Below are 18,888 nucleotides of genomic sequence, written 5' to 3'. Positions count from 1 at the left end.
CATGGAATTCCGGAATGCGTCATTGTGCTCATGTGGAATTCATGCATGGATCAAGAAGCAGTTGTGCAAACGGAACAAGGAAATGCTGCATATTTGAAAATCAGGAAAGGTGTGCTTCATGGTTGCATCCCCTCGCCCTACTTATGCAATCGGCACGCTGAGCAGATCATCAGAGACACTAGATTAGATGAAGAAAGTTGAGGCACTGGGGTGGGAGAAATACTTATTAACACCTGTGATACGCAGATGACACAACCTGCTTGCCGACAGTGAGGAGAACTTGAAGGTCTTGCTGAGGAAAATCCAGGATTGCAGTCTTCAGTTGGATTACTACTCCATTGAAAGAAGACCAAACTCCTCACAACTGCACCAGTAGGCAAAATCAAGATAAATGGAGAAAAGGTTGAAGTCGTCAAGGATTTTACCTAGCTTGGATCCACAATTAATGCTCAGAGAAGGAGCTGTCAAGAGAGTAAAAGATGCCTTGGGTTAGGTAATAAATCTACTACACACGACCTCTTTTGAACGTCGTTACTGTGAGTATTAAGGTGCAGCTGACCCCAAGCCATTTTATTTTCCATTGGCTCATATGTGGATGATAGTCGGACATTGAATAAGGAAGACTGAAGAAGGAGATTATTGAAAATATCACAGACTGCTAAAAGGACAAACTGAAGAAGTATGTCCAGAGTGCTCCTTAGACAAGATGGCAAGACTTCTTATGTACTTTGGAATTTTGGTCAAGAGTCAGGTCCTGAAGAAAGACAGCATGTTCAGTAAGTAAAGGGACAGTGGAAAAGAACTGAGCCCTCGATGGGATGGATTGTCAGAGACTGAAAACTGGGTGAAGCATGGGAACCATTGTGAGGCTGGCTCTGGGCCAGGCAATGTCTCCTTACTCTGTGCAGTTTTGCTCTGGGTTAGAACCAACTTGATAGCACCTAACAACATAACCAAATAGAATCTATGAGGTTATTTTTTTAGTTTAAATTTCCTCAAATAGAGCTAAGAATGTAAAATTGATGGAATACTTTTAATTATATAAACTGTTGCACAAATTACAAATATTACATATCCAAATATAACTTATTTCCCTTCAATTTCAGTTGCTCATCTATAAGCATATTTTCTCTCTTCTTAATCGATAAATGTGAGAAAATAAACAATCTCATTCCCCCATGTACAGGGTCATCTGTGTATTGAATTTGTGAGAAAAAAATGTAAAAATCTTACATTAACGGCATGTTATTTTAAAACTGGCTGTGATTTAAAACCTGGGAAGCTTTAGTAATAATAATAATAACTTGTAGGCTTCACTGTAGAATTAATTACATGTGAAACTCTTGGTGTGTTTTGCATTCTTTGGGAAGATTATGAAACCTGGCTTCAATCAATCTGAAGAAAATATTTCCAAATCACAATTAACAATGGAGCTGATTGGCTTGAAATATACTTTTCTTTGCTAAGCCTATTGATAAGTAGTTCAAATTGTTGAAATCAAAATTGATTATATGAATTATGTGTAAACTCACACTTAACTCAGAATAAAAAAAAATTTAAATCCTTCCAAAGTTATTTCCCATTTTACTACTTTACTTTTGTAAATGAACCAATAATTCTTCAAGGTTTCCTTCTAGTTCTGCTTTCTGTAAAATCAAATTTATATTTTATCCCTGCATTTTCAAATGCTTTCAGTTCTTTGTATTTTTATCCATTTTCTGCATTTTCTCTTAATTTTTCTGCTAAAGTTATATGCTATATAAAGTTATATAAGCTGGAATAAACAATATTTCCATTTTCATCTGATATTAAGTATATGGCCCATAAGATGTAAATTCATTTTTAATTAGCATTGCATTTCTCTGATGGACAATGCACCGGACATTCTAGACAAAAGTCCAAAAGATTAAGAAATGAATAGGATCTGAGTAGAACATCAGTTCTGGAGTTCAGTTACTGAGGAAGAAGAAGAGTTGGGGCAGTCTAACAAAGTAAGCTCATTATTATTATCATCTCACCATGAGTATGAAATAAAATTCAAAGGAACTATAGAGTTAGGCTAGAGTGATAGACATATCAACAAATTAGATCATTCATATTCATATGGGTGCTCAAATAACTCCAATTTAGTCAAGCAAGTGACAACTGGCAGAAATGTAGAATAATGTTTCTCAGAATTTCTTATCTGTCTCAGTCATTCCCTGCCCCAGAATAACCTGTTGTCATTGCAGCTCATGCTTTCTACAAAGACCTAAAGAATTCATTGGCAGGTCTAGGTGGCACAGTGCTGCAGAGATAAGGAGATAATATTAAAAAATAATAATACTTGTTTTTCTAACTTGAGCAGAATAGGGTAGTTTAAGTATTAAACTTAAATCTGCATCAGACATTCTACTGCTTAGAGCAACCTACAGCTAATTATAAAACACCATTCGATGCACTGAATAGGAAAGATTCCTTTCCCCTGAATATGTTACCAGCTCACTAAGATAGCTAATTTCCATTCTGCAGTAACCCTGCCTTCACCATAAAAGAAAATACGCATTTATTTTTTCCCAAAGATGAGCATTCATATTTAGGATGCATTGGAGAAGACTCTAGTATATGAATAAACAGAAATTGTGGCCTTGATATAAGGCCCAACTTGTAGTCTTCTAATAGCAACTCCCTTGAAATCTATTCATCATTCAATGCTGGGTGTATAATACCTTGTTAAAGACAAATGTTTAATTCACTGCTCTCTGCTTCCTACTCTTTTAATAGTGTTGCCTAGTCCAGTTACAGGATTTTTAGCTTTATATGTCTGTCTGGGACCTTTTATTTGCTCATAAGAATAATATTAAAAGGTGCTATAAAAAAAACTAACCTCTTAGATTTGCTTACTTGCTGGATTTTGAAGTTTGCCTTTGCATATAACAAAAAGAACCTCATCTAATACTCTCCAGTCTTACCAGTTGCTGCTGACTTCTCCAACTCCCAAGTCAGTTAAAAATGGCTTCATATCCAAACTGAGGAAGTTAACACTTGGTGTGGATAATTGAATGTAGCAGTTAAACTCTCTCCTCGAATCTCCACTCACTTGAGAAAAGTTGTCTCCAGACACCTACTGCTCACAGGCATGTTGCACACACGTTGTGAAGGGGAAACAAGTGAAGGGTGGACTGAAATCTCCCTAGCAAAACTGCCTGATCTTCATATATTCCATTAGTTTTCATTTTTCAACTACTTTCTTTTTTAAACATTTTCTGATCTTGGGTCAATAATAAACAATACAGTACATTTTGCACCTTATTCTTCCAAATCATTGAAATCTAGATTTAGTTTTGTCATCATTAATATGTAATCTGAAATATGGTATATATTTAATTTACCTTTCTGATCCACTGCATGTTTGGTAAAAATAGCTTTTTAATACCATATCAAAGTATATCACATTTTCATGATTTATATTCAAATACATGTGAAATTTTGTAAACTTAAGTAAATATGACCACAAAAGGGGAAATGATTCCTCTCTCCTAGTTTAAGCCTCTCAAACCCCTGGGAAATCCATTGTAGTTTGGATTTTCCAATTAGAGGAGAACTCTGATTCTGATAAGTGGAGGTAACAACATCCTAGTGAGTTGCTGTTAATTGCCCATTTCTCTATTTTGACTCCCAGTAAACAGAGGGGCAAAGCAGAGCAGTTCCTTCGGATTTCCTGTGATCTTTATGGAAGCAGATCTTTACAGATAAACTTTGTGGGACAGATTACCAGGTCTTTCTCCTTTAAAGGATCTTCTGAGACAGGAGTTCAAGCCACCAACCTTTCTCTGAGTACCCCAGCTCCTCACACCTGTGCCACAGCGACTGGAGCTAGCAAACCACATTTTCTTCAGATTTCACCTGATAATGTTCCCTTGGCTATTTTCATTTGGATTTATGATCAGTCACCTGCGAGTATAATTCTGTAATATATTTCTTTAGTCCTCCCAGGCTTTGGTTTCTAATGCCATACCACGCATAAGTTAAAAGCTTCATGTATGCCATGCGTTATAACTGTGGTGCTTACATAAGGGTATTTTCTGGAGGGGTGGGGTGTAGGTTTTAACTTTAAATACACTTGCAAGCATGAAAGTTCCCTATATAACAGTTAAAACACAAAGTCCACAGTTCCAGATAAATGAAAATTAAGAAGAAAAATGGAAATAACTATAGCATAATCAGCTAAGGTAAAGAGCAATTAAAGCACACTCTAGAATGCCCTGAAGCAATGGATAAAGGGAAATGCAGGCATGTTAAGGAGTCCTTAGCTGCCATCCAGTTGGTTCCCAGTCTTGGCGTTGCTGTCCGCGACAGAAGGAAGCACCGCACTGTCCTGGGGTGGCCTCTTAATTGTGCTTATATTGGAGCTCCCTGACCAGCCACCGAGCCAAACCATCTTGTCAAATATCTTCTTGCTTTTCATTGCCACTCTGCAAAACAGGATGTCCTTCCCCAGGGACCGAGCTCGCCTGACAACACACGCAAAGTTGGTAAGACAAAGTCTCAGCATCCTTGTCTCAGGAGAACTCTGGCTTTGCTCTTCCAGGACAGATTTCTTTGTCCTTTTAGGAATCCATGGCACTTTCAGTAGGCTTTGCTGGCACTTTTATTAAAATGTGTTGATCCTTCTTATGTCTATTTCATTTAATGCCCAACCTTCATATATATATGGAGAAATTGAAAGTAGTATGGTTTGGGCCAGGTGCACTTTATTCCTCAAAGTAACCTCCTTGCTTTTCAACATTGTAAAGAGGTCTCATGCTGCAGGCTTATTCAGTGCAATGTGTCACTTGATCTCTTGATCGCTGCTTCCATGAATATTGATGATGGATTCGAGCCAGGGGAAATCCTGGACTATTTCAATTTTCCTCTATTTATCATGATGCTACCTATTGGGTACAGTTGTGAGGATTTCGGTTTTCTTTATGTTGTGTTGCAATTCATACTGAAGACTGCAACCATTGGTCTTTCTCAGCAAATGCCTCAAGTCCGCCTCACTTTCAGTAAACAAGTTTGTGTCATCTGCTTATCCTTAGTTGCTGATCAGTCTTCTCTAATCCTGATGCCAAATTCTTTAACATATAATCAAGATTGACTCATTATTCTGCTCAGGATGCAGATTGAATAAATATGGAGAGAGGGTACTACCCTGAAGCACATCTTTCCTGATTTTAAACCATGAATATGCCCTTGTTTCGGTTACTGCCGTTTGTCTGCCGGTTTGTTATCCTGTGTTATCCGTGTGTGCTGTGCTGTGAGCAGCTGTCACGGTATTTCCAATGCAGCTGAAACACCTAAAGTGAGCAGGTTTCTGCAGAGCTTCCAGGCGAAGAGCAGACTATCAAGAAGCAATAGGCTGTCTGCTTCTCAGCAATTAGCCTCGGAAAACCGTATGGACACATTCAAAACGCTGCCAAACATTGTCATTGTTAAGAAAGTATGTGATCATTCTAAATGCGCTGACAAGTAGAGCAGCGGAACATTTGGGTAGTCAGATGATTTTATGCTAATTCAAAACTTCTGGCAACTTTTGGATCCATAGGAATCTGCACCAAGAGGCCTGTGATCTTACATTCTACCTCATTGCATATGATTGAGTGGGGTTTATGCACTATCACAGGACATATGGACATGGGTTGGACTGAGCAGGGTCACTTATGGATATATAATTGTTTCTTGAAATTAAGCTCTTTCTTATACATATATGATTGTCCTTGGATTTGTTTCTCTAGCCAATCTGGTCTAACACATCAAATATTATTAGGACAGCAATTAGGAATAAAATAAGATAAACATCATTTAGAAGAAATTATAAAAAGAATTATTTCCAATTTAGCAAATACTCTAGAAAGTATAAAATCATGCAAAATGTAATAACACAATTAGTTGCATATACATATATATATTATATTAAATATTTCAATTGTTCATCATTTTCTTTATATATAATTAAAATATTTTTATGCAATCTTTCAGAATGAAAAAGTCAAGCTCCTTCTTTACAAACATTTCTAAATACAAGACAAACGTGTACATAATGTGGTGAAGAAAGCTGATGGTGCCCAGCTATCAAAAGATAAAACATCTGGGGTCTTAATGGCTCAAAGATAAACAAGTGGCCATGTAACTCAGAAACAGCAAAGGCCACATGGAAGAAACACATCAGCCTGTGTGACCATGAGCTGTCAAAGGGATCAGGTATCATTTGCAGCCAACCAGACACCCCTTATTGAAGGGTTGTGGGGAGGAGATGAACCAGGCAGGATGCAGGGTAGCAACGATGAAACATAGAACTTTCCTCTAGTTCTCAAATGCTTCCTCCCCCCACACTATCATGATCCGAAATCTACCTTCCAAATCTGGCTAGACCAGAGGATGTACATAGGTACAGAGAGCAACCGGAAACACAGGGAATCCAGGACAGATGACTCCTTCAGGACTAGCGGTGAGAGTGGTGATGCATGGAGGGTAGAGAATGTGGGGCAGAAAGGGGGAACTGATTATAAGAATCTAGGTATAGCCTCCTCCCTGGGAGAGGGACAGTAGAGAATAAGGTGGGGGGAGACATCGGACAGTGTAATATATAAAAAAATAATAATAATTTATGAATGATGAAGGGTTCATGAGGTAGGGGGGAGTGGGGAGGGGGAAAATGAGCAGCAGATATTAAGGGCTCAAGTAGAAGGCAGATGTTTTGAGAATGATGATGGCAACAAATGTACACATGTTATTGACACTATGGATGTATGTGTGGATTGTGATAAAATTGTATGAGCCCCCAATAAAAACAAACAAAACCCCTTCTATAACAATGACTCAGAAAATTAGATAATATATTTTATTAAAATATGGTAAATAATATTGAAAGCTTGCATATAGAGAAGCTGCAAAATGGAGAATGAATTATTTAACATGAACAATAAAATGTATAATAACTAAAAGATGGAGAAAGTTTATATCAAATATACTAGTGAGAGAAAAAATTATACTTAGGTAAAGAAATACATTTCTAAATATATTAGTAATAAACAGTTAAAGTATACTTAAAATAAATAAGAAATTAGAAGATTCATTTACTTTTTATAACAAATAAAAAGGCAATATTTAATTTGAAAATACATAAAGGGAGAACAATAAAAGACAAAAGGAAAATAAGAAGAAAAAGCTATAATTGAAGGAATTCATTATGATCAATATGGTGCTTTTTAAAGCCTATTAAATAGCCCCTTCAAGTCTGATTAGACATAGAAGGGAGAAAACACATGAGATTAAAGGTTAAATAAAATTATACGATATGCAGAATTTAAATGATCAATAGTTTAAATAAATACAACACTAACATATTTGAAAACCTTGAGAAAATATACTATTTCATGAAATGTGAATTAGAAACACTGATATTAGAAAAAGTAGAAATTCTTAATAGATGAATCACAATATAAGAGACTAAGAAGGTGAATACAGATCAATTAAAATATGGTATCATAATTGGATTTTGCCTAATCTTTGAGGAGCATATATGAAGTCATTTATAGTTTAAATAATATGACTGGTTCAATTATCTTATTTTTATCTTGAAAAGATAATAAATGCATACTGGGAAAGTACAAGACTGAAATTCAATGCTCAGTGAGTCGATTCCATCTCCTAGGGATCCTCTAGGACAGAGCATCATATTTGCATTGAGTGATAGAGGCAGGCTGGCAGGCCTGCTATGTTGAAGGTATCTGAATAGGTTCTTTCTTTCATTTCAGTTAACAGTTTACTGCATTAGTTGCTGAACTAGTAGAGGTTCTTGTTTAATAAAATAATATACAAAAGTTCTAATTTTTCAATTGAATATTAATGCCACATTCTTAACACAATATTAGAAAATAAAAATAAGTAGTGACAACTATGATCAAAGATGGCAACTATGATCAAAGGTAGGTCTATGATATAATATAAAATTATTGTTTTAGTATCAGGTAAGCAACTAACTTCATCTACTAACTCAATATATTACAAGAATAACACAATGTTATTATTAAATAGACAGTGGAAATTAAAAAATACTCAGTTGATTTTAAACTTCTAGTAAATATAAAGATCACTACAAATTGAAGGGAAACAAATCCCCGAGTCCTACAGCAAATGTTGGATGCAAACCAATTAGAAAATGGCTGTTGTGGAGCTGGCAAGTAATACTGACAGAACCACGAACTGTTTGAGGACACCAACACATCTGCTTTGTAAGGACAGCCAGAATGCTCTAGAACAAGGGTGGTACTGTGGACATTTTGCAAGGAAAAGCAGTCCCTGCAGAAGGACTTGATGCTTAGTAAAGGAGCAGGCCAGGGAAAAGAAGAAGCCCTCAACAAGATGGACTGAACCAGTGGCTGCAACAATGGGCCGAAGCATAAGAAGCATTGTGAGGATGGAATAGGACCGGGCAGTGGTTTGCTCTGTTGTAGACAGACTGGCTGCGAGTTGCATCAGTCTTGAGAGCATTTACCAGTAACAACAGACCCGAAAGGGGCATCCTTCACTCAAAAATATAGTATGGATATATTAGATGCCTGCCAGGATTTTCTTGATTTGGGCGAGAAAAGCAAAGTGCATAAACCTGTGAATTAGTTAACAAAAAATGCTTCACAATCTACTCCAAGAGTTAAAGACTTTAGAAAATGATAATTATGCACTGTTGATTTGCTTCCTGATGATTAAATTCTTCAATACACGAATCAGTCTGGTGCTAAAGCATACTCACAGAATTTGTCATTTGTAAATATTCCATACATTTATCTTACAATTGTGATGTGCTGGATGCTCATCATGTCTTGTAGATGTTGTGAATATGGCACAAGACCTCTTCAAAAAAGTCAATAATATAACGGTGAGTAACATGATATTTTTAAAATTTCCCAGTTCATATATAAAATTCCATTTATACTGTAACTGCAGTTTATTAAATGGTTCCTAACATTAAGAAAAAAACTTTTAAAATTGGGTGAATTATGAACTGTGATTCAGAAACATGAAAGGCATGCATGCTTTTCAAAAAATGGCACAAATAGTATTGTTTGAGGTAGGGTTGCTACAAACTTTCCATTTCTAAAAACATACAATAAAACATATGTTTGTATTGGGCCATTGATGCTCATGCACTAGTCTCTATATGTCAACAATTAAGGTAGCAGATGGACGTTGAGCCTCCACTCAAGTACTCCCTCAACACAAGAACACTTCGTTCTAACAATCCAACATTCCATAATGCTCACCTTCCTAACACGATCGCTGAAGACAAAATGGGTGCATAAGCAAATGTGGTGAAGAAAAGTGATGGTGCCTGGCTATCAAAAGATAAAGTGTCTGGTGTCTTAAAGGCTTGAAGATAAACAAGTGGCCATCTAGCTGAGAAGCAACAAAGCCCACATGGAAGAAGCACACCAGCCTGTGTGATTATGGGGTGTCGATGATATCAGGTATCAGGCATCTAAGACCCAGAACAAAATAATATCCAATGTGGATAGGGTGCGGGAGCATAGAGTAGAGACTCAAAGCCCATCTGTAGATAATTGGACATCCACTCACAGAGGGGTCCCAGGGAAGAGATGAGCCAGTCGGGTTCAGTATAGCACCAATGAAATACACAACTTTCCTCTAGTCCTTTTTTGCTTCCTTCCCCCCACTATCATGATCTCAATTCTTATTAACTTCTTATCGACACTATTCTAATCCATAATGCACTTCACTCACATGTTTAGTCTCAGATTACCCTATTTTGGTCAAGATCACTTTTTATCTGGATTCTGAAGTTATCTAAAATATCAAGAAATTAACCCCTTAAAGAATTCTATTTTTTGGTGGTGGAAAAATTTGGAGAGGGATAACAATTGGTTGTTCAAGATGAAGTGTCTAATCGGTGACACTGAATTATACATGTTGAAATTGTGGAGTTGGAAAATGTTATGTTGTATATATTTTGGACAAAAATGAAAAAAATTACACAAATAACAAAGATTATGAGGTAGAACAAAATGTTCTAAAATTGATCATGGTAAAGATTATACAACTCTTCTTGATAAGATTGAACTACTGAATTATAAATTCAGCAAAACTGTTAAATAAAACTGTTAAACAAAGAATTTCAACTCATAATGAATGAGTCTAGCTATGATTTCCTAATTTCAACTCATAATGAATGAGTCTATGATTTCCTAACTGAGAAAATAGGCTTGTCTTTCTCCTACAGGGTAGCTGGTGGGTTTGAAAAGTAGATTTTTCTAGTTAACATGCAATGCTTACCCAATAGTCCCATCAGAGCCCCTTTAGGGGGATAAAAGCATATTTAATTGTGAGATACATCCAAACTTGTAATAGAATTGAAGTTTTTGATGATTTATGCAATGGGGAAAATCAAATAAATTCTCTAATAAACATTCACACCCTTAAAGATGTTAATAAATTGTCAGATTAGATGAGAACAAGAAAAAAATCCCACAATTTATTGCAATAGTTATCAGTCTATATGAACCAATAAGTATACGCATTATATAAACATTTTATGTAGAATAAACTATATTGAAGTAAACAAAAAAAGGAATTGTGTTTTTGAAATACATGTCACTTGTAAAAATTAGCTAATGATTTGATTTTAAGCACTGGGGCCTCTATTACAGTACCTTTACTGATATGGCAAAAATAGTATTTATTTAAGGTTAATATTTAATTTTGTATTTACAGTATATCATATATGTTGTTGAAAATAAAATCTCCTAGTCATTTATTTAATAAACCACCGGGAATTTCTACTTCAGTCAACGTTTTCTGGCAGATACGTAGAATTCCTGTATTTTTGACTATGCGTAACATTTTAGGATTGATGTATAGAGTTTTCCATGACCTTCCTTGGCACACTGATTCTTTTTTGAGAGCTAGTGGGCATCCATTCTAAAAGCCTACTTTTGGGTCAATTGAATTCAAACTCACCACCATAAACATATATTTTTAAAAAGTATGAATTGATATTAGTGTGCTCTATTTAAGATTTATTCATGGCAAATACCAAAATATTTGTTGTCTAATTTAATAAAAAATAACAGTTGACTCTGAAATGTGAAATGTTATTTTTTAATTCTATTAATTGTATAATTTATCATTTCTTTCTCTTTTGAGGTTATAATTTTGACTTGCATGCTGAATAATAGCTAATGATGCCACAAGCCTGCTATGCATTTTATTAAATCACCCCGACTCACAACATTCATCATCTTGAATCACTTATTTATTTTCTTTGTCACACCTAGACAGCCAAAGACTCAAGTTTTCCTTTATTAATTATCTTTCATTTTCCTTCCCTTCCCATTTTCAGGCTCAATAATTAGTCCAATTATATTTTCTCACACCTAAAATATTAGATTTCATTTAAACTTGCTTTACAGACTTTCTGTCTTCTGTTGTCTTCTCCATTTTATGCTCTTGTCCTACTTATGAGACTCCGTTCAGACTAACAGAGAATCAAAAATAAACTTTGTTAAGTCTTGAGTTGCTTTTCTCTCAAATAGTTGGAAATTCATTTGTGAACAGGTTTTTCCATTCTGTGTTTATTAGAATGTATCAAGGACAATGTATCCCAATCTCTTTCATTCTGAGTAATCAAGGGAGCAAATCAGATGCAGAAAGAAGCAAATGCAAATGGAAGAAAGGTATTTACTATGAGGAGACTTCCAAGGAACTGAGAGAAAGAAACTTTGTAAGAAACAAAGGTTTTCTTCCAGAGCAAAGACAGAAAAATTCTCCCCTTGACCTGCTATCCTTAATTCAGACTTCCATTCCCCTAAATTACAAGAAAATCAATCTCTGATAAATTTCCCACTGTGGTACTTGTTTTAAAGCACTGCAAAATAAGACAATCTCTGTATTGACACAATCTAATTGCCAATTTTCATTGCATTCCCCATGATCTATCACCAGCATTTGCATAGCTGATCATACTCATATGCTCCTTCTAGAAATAATACCTCCATTTGGTTTCAGGAATATTGCATCTTAGATTTTCTCCTCATCCAGACCTTTCCAGAAAGCTGCTTTCCAATTTTATTTTCTCTTTTTCCTGCTACCTCAATGAACTACATACAATGTCTGAGCATCACAATTGTCATGCTAACATATATCTTTATTGCTTTTCATTCACTCCCTGGTTGATTTTTATCCATTTCACTGATTTTTTACCTTATCCATATGCTGATAACTTCCATATTTATATCCCTAAACTGAACTGCCCCTCTGGACCCTAGTGCTGTTTATCTAAATGTTTGTTTGATCTTTCCCTTGTCTTATAGTACTCACATCAAATTAAAATATTCCAAACCCCAAGTACTGAAAAATTTCAAATTGCCCTTACCCCATTTTTCTCATTTAGTAAATGTCAATATCTCTCGCCCAGCTCTTGCTTGCAGCTGCATGACCATTATTTTCCCTTTGTCTTATTTTTCATAGGTGTCATTCATGGACCGACCCTGTCAGCTCATCACATGCTTTTATGCTGTCAGTATAGTCACAGATCTGTTTTTTATAGACCGGTTATAGACTGGTTTTTCCTTTCATCTTTGTCTCCTGATGTAAGCCCATGGTCCTTTTTAATTATGAACAATATGATATAATTTATGCTTTCAAAAACTTCCAATGGCCCATTAAAACTCCCTAATTTAAAAAGTATATGAAAATTATTATAACCTGTCTACTACCTGCTGTCTCTCTGTGCTAATCTCCAAACATCAAATCTCTCCTGTTCTTGACTGCTTCACCTGCATTCATCTCTTAGATTTGTTAATCTTTTCAGATTTGATTCAAATCCGAGCTCTTTTCATTTAATGTTTACAGAGATATTTTCACGATTAGTTGGGTAACTTCATTAAAGTATCTGTTTCAGTGTTATATTAACAGAGATAATTATTTCCACTAAGTAACTAGAATCCTCTTGTTGTCTACACACAATCTATTCTATAGGTACAATTTATACATACTTGATACAATATAAACTCTTAAAAATGTTCTTCCCACTGACATAAAAAGCCTAATTATAACAACATTTAATATTTTGTTACTTCCTCACATTTTTGATATTATATTAAAATACTACCACAACAAAAATAATTTATATATACATAGAATTAAGGTTTTATACTTGTTGCAATCTAACTATTTCTACAATATTAATATTTTAATTATGAATTTTGTCCTCAAAAAACATTTGACTAGATATTACCTAAGGATAAGACATCACATGCATTTGCTTTACATCTTAGGTTGTCCGTTAACTCCTTCAAACTGAATTACGCTGTGTTTTCCATTTCTCTCTCTCTCTCTCTCTTTCTTTCTCTCTCTCTCTCTCTCTCTCTCTCTCTCTCACACACACACACACACACACACACACTTTTCTAGAGAAAGTAAAATCAAATCCATGAAGGACATTGAATATTACTACTCCTCTGTATTTATTTGACTTAATATTAGTCAAATAAAGCTGCTGTAAGAGTCCAGATGAAAGTTGGTATATTAGTTGAATTAAAGAGCAGTGGAAAAGGAGAAAGATCCATGAACTGATATAATGTTTAGAAGGTGTAATTGACTTTATGTGGTGCTTATGAATTTAAGTCTTCTTGCTGAATATTATTATCTGTGTCTCACCTAGTAATAGTTCCCCATACAAAGATTTGAGGTTTGATAATAAGCAAAACAAAATAAATAAGAGAACAAATTATAGAGACTAAAATATCCATATCATTGAAGATCAAAGAACATTTAAAATATTCTCAATTCTGATATTACAGAAACATCCATTCAGCAAAGTACCCTTGTATATGGCATGTCTTTTTTTTAACATTTTATTAGGGGCTCATACAACTCTTATCACAATCCATACATCAATTACATCCACCAGATAATTGGTTGAGCTGTGCAAATAAATTATTGGGAAACAAAAATAGCTGAGGTTAGCAAACAAGAATGAGGCATCTCAGAAGCAGGAAAGATAATTCTTGGGACTACCAACAAGGAAGGGTCACCCGAAAGCACTTTCAAACTTCTTGAAGTGGCAGAGACAGCAGAGGCCATACCACACTCAAACCAGTGACTGAGGTAAGGAGATTATGAGACAGAACAAAGTAACCATATTATGACATTGCAAAGCAGGGCATTAGGTGTGCTTCATAGCCTACAGAGGCAAAGGTCAAGAGACTGGGTGGCTGAGAGACTGAAAATCAGAGACTTGACTGAAAGGTTCAGCAGAGGTATGGATGTGGAACAATGTCTGTATCTTTATTTCTTTCATAATTTGACTTATTTTAAACCTATTTCTCTAATAAATCCCTATAAATGTAAGTGCTGTCCATGAATTCATTGCAATGAAATATGGAGAGCAGCCAATACGGAGAGTATCCTGAGAGCAACAAGTGGTGTCATAGGGTGAAGGAAGAAGGTGGAGCATGTCTGAATTCTGAGTTGTGGCAAACCGCCTTGGGCTGCCATGGAGACGCCGGAACCTTCTCTTTTGTATGGCCAGAGGAGGTCACCTGTGGCCTCTATGCCACACTCTGAGATAGTCTTCATATTTAATTTATCAAACAAACAACCCCCAAATATTGGTGGCTTTTGTTAACCAAATTTTGATTAAGAAATGACAGCTTCATGAGGGATGAAGGGAGAATCAAATAACAGAGCTTTTTCTTCTCCAGAGCGAACAACTGAGTCAGGTAGAATGTGGCTGAGGTTATTTCAGTGATGAATATCATTTTTGGGTGGCAACAGAAATTCCAACTGGATATTGGAAGACTAGATAAAAATGAGAGACTCATTTCTCCCTTCCAAAGAGCCCACAGCATATTAAGCTAGGCAGTGTGTTGTGTCTTTCATAACGATGTGCTTTTCATTGGGCATCCTTAAGAAAAGCTCTGTTTAATAGATATAAATGAGCATTTATAGGAAGGATAAATTAATTCTAGATAAGGTAATTGAAGAAGCTAGAAACAATAGTTTTTATTTGAGACATTAGAAAAGATGTATTTTAGGAAATTGAATGTGTATGGAAATATGGTTTTCAGTGAAAAGCAGTACATGTCAGGCAGAGAGCCAGATGTCACATTGAGGTGACCATTAATTTTACCTTCTTGAAATAGCTATGGAGAATAGTTTCTTCTGATTTGTTAATGAAATAGGTAGGCAAATAAAGATATTTCAGTAATATCATTCTATTGTTATAGAAATAGCATAGTTGGGGGACTTTAAGGATGAAAATTTTCTCATAAATCAGTGGGCTGGAAGTCTGAATTCAGCATCTGACCCTAATGAAAGGTTATTCTTTGTCTGTTTCAGATTGTAGCATAGAGCACTTCTTGTAGCTTCTGGACTAGTAAAGTTATCTTCTCTATAATTAGCAAGTAGAATACCTCTTTCCCTCTTAGGTTCTTGCTTGTCTCCCCCTTTATAGTACACCCTACAATCCAGAAATAATTAACTTTAGATTAAACCTTATCAAGGCATGGTTTTATCAACAACAAAGAAATCCTGACCCAAATTCCAAAATGAAAGAATTGACTTTATAGTGACACAAAGCAAAATTCTTACACACACCACAAAAAAAATACATCAACATGATAAACAGAGAAAAGATTGAAATTCCAAAAGATTTATTTTTTACATGGGTACACAATCAAAGCTCATGAAAACAACAGTCAAGAAAGCAAAATATGTGTTGTAGTTTGGTAAATATGTTGCATAAAACTTGTTTAAAGATCAAAGCATAACTTCTCAAGAGCAAAGATAATACCTTGAGGACTCAGTGGCACTTACCCAAACCATGGTATTTTCAGTCAACTCATATGCATGTGAGGACTGAAGAATGAATAAGGAAGTCCGGTGAAGAATGAAGGCATTTGAATTGAGATGTAAGCAACAAATAATGAAAGTCCTACGGACTGCTGAAGAACACACCGATCTGTCTGGTAGGAAGTAGTCAGACTGTTCCTTAAAAGCAAAGGTGGAAGGACTTCATCTTATATACATTGTCCATGTTACCAGCAAATATCAGTCTCTGGAAGAGGACATCATTTTTGCTAAAGAAGAAGGTCAATGAAAAAGGAAGACTCTCCATGAAAAGGGTTGTAGAATTCGCAATGAGTTCAAACAAAACATTTATGAGGATGATACAGAGGACCAAATAGTATTTTGTTCTGCTATAGATAGGTTTATTATGAGTCAGAACTATCTCAATAACACCTAACAACAATAACAAATAGCATTATACTATTTTGTTATTAGAATTAGATTAAATAATTCATGTTAAGGTATTAAAACTGATGAGTCCACAACAGATTTTCAGTAAACATTTAGTTATTATTATTATTATTATTATTATATTTAATAAATAATTGTATTGGGTGCTCTTACATATAACAATCCATGCATCTGTTATATAAGGTGGATATATACAATTGTTGGCGTCAACAATTTCTAAACATTATCGTTCTTCTTGAGTCCTTTGATATCAGCTCCTTTTTTTCCTGCCTCCCTTACCACCCTGCCACCCCCTGCAAACCCTTAATATATTACGTATTGTTATTATTATTTATACATAGCTTACACCACCCATTCTATCCTTTCACCTACTATCCTGGCATTTATCGCCCTTAAGGTGGGTTATTCTGTGATCATTGCTATCCATTCATCCTTACCCCCTTCTTCCCTCCTCCCTTCCCCTACCATCCTGGAATCACTACTCCCATTACTGTTTCTGTGGGGGGTTGGCTATCTTGAGTTACAGATATTGAAAGCTCTTGACTGTGCCACTGTGTGTACACTTGTCTATTGGGATTTGTGAGGTAGAACCAATATAATAATGTGTGCATGGGGTGGCGAATTAAAGAATCAGAGGATTGTGTGTTTCATCAGTGTTAAACTACCCCTTGGACATATTTACTCTTCTTTGCAGGCCCTCTTCATGAGAATGTTCAGTTATCTATGGATGGGCTCCGGGTCTCTACTTTGACCCCACTCCATCACCTTGATGAGGGTGTTCATTTCTGAACTTCTGATGCCTGTTTCTGTTAACACCTCAGGATCACACAGGCCAGTGTGCTTCTTCCATGTGAGCTTGTTGATTCCCTGTTAGACTGTCCTTTTTTGGCTTCAAGCTCTTAAGCCCCCAGAAGCTATATATTTTAATAGCTGGGCACCATCTTGTTTCTTCACCACATTTGCTTATGCACCCAGTTTGTCTTCAGCAATCCTGGCACGAGGTGGGCATCACCCAGGGCCACGTTATTAGAACAAAGTGTTATTGTGTTGAGTCCCAATGTTCTTATGTCGAGTCCCAGAGTCCATCCACTATCTCAATGTATTGCCATATAAAGATATGTACATAGTGCAGTACCACTATTTTTATGTATTCATATATTTACATATATACACGTCTATGTTTATACCTCCATAAATGGTTTTGCTTTCTGGGTCTTTTCTCTATTTTCTTTCCTTCCATCAGCCCCACTATCACAATCACTCCTCATTTGCCTGTCAGTAATTCCCGTCGGCTAGATTTTAGATCACTGCTTTTCTCCTGTCTAGGATGTGATTTTTCTCACTGCTCCCCTCCCTCCACCTCCCCCTACCCACCACCCCACCAAGCCCCTCTGTACCTGTTAATCCTGTTGCTTTCTCCTCTGGCTTGCTTCTTATGCCTATTTTACATAGACAAAATAAAAACAGTGACTAATCAACAAGAAAGAAAGAAAGAAAGAAAGAAAGAAAGAAAGAAAGAAAGAAAGAAAGAAAGAAAGAAAGAAAGAAAAGAAAGAAAGAAAGAAAGAAAGACCTTTACATAATTACAAGTCTGTGCCCTTACCTTTAGACTATCCCCCCGCCAGTCTGGTGGGGCTCTGGGCACTGCCCCTCAGAGTCTGAGGGTTACTCTTGGGATTCTTCAGGGGCTTCCTGACTTTGCTCCCATTACTGGCCTGTTATGCTGCATTTTGGGTTCACCCACTGTGGGGGGCTCAGACCAGACTCACTGCCCGTGGTGTGTCTCCAGGGATATTCTCTGTAGCTCTGTGCTCCAGTGCAGGGACATCGTGCCCCACGCTGTTGTGCTGTCAGCCCTACAGTCCTCGCTGTGCCTTAGCTGCCCCTGGGAAGGGACATTGTCCTTAGGGCTTGAAGTGACAGAATGGGGTCTATTCCTTCACTCCCTCTCTTACCTTCTTTGCTCCCATGTGGGTGGGACAGGCCAGCCTCTCGCCCCAGCCTATAGCTTCAGTGTTGTCCTCTATAGCACATTCTTCTAGGGAGGAGGTCAGCATAGCTCAGACTGGAGTTGGCCCTGTAGTCCTCTCTGTTAATGGGATGCTCCACGTGTGGTTACATTACCTTCAAGTCTTGACTTGCTGTAATGATGTGTGCCTTTATTCCATTCCCTGTGGAGATGTAAACAATGCCCTCCCCATGGGTGGATTCTTGTTCTGTTGCCCCCACTGCCATCTCTTCTCTCCACTACTCCCTGCCCCTCTTTCCCCTTCCTTATGATGGGATCCCTGTGCATCCTTGGGCTTGGTTGGTCTCCTGCCTGAGTGTCCCTCAACCCATAAATTATGTATTAAGTAGCATTTCTACTGTCCACTGTGTTGATTGAACTTACCTCAGTGTATTTATGTTGTATTTGTTCTTTTGTGCTTGGCTAACTCCGCTTAGCGTCATTTCCTCCAATTCTTCCCATGAGATGATATGCTTCCTGCGTTCATCATTGTTTTTTAGGGATGTGTAGAACTCCACTGGGTGTATATATCAGAGTTTTCTAATCCACCCACCTATCAATGGGGATTTACATTGTTTCCA

This window comes from Tenrec ecaudatus, chromosome 11, assembly GCF_050624435.1.
Source record: "Tenrec ecaudatus isolate mTenEca1 chromosome 11, mTenEca1.hap1, whole genome shotgun sequence".
NCBI lineage: Eukaryota > Metazoa > Chordata > Mammalia > Afrosoricida > Tenrecidae > Tenrec > Tenrec ecaudatus.
Note: the sequence above shows the minus strand (reverse complement) of the source record.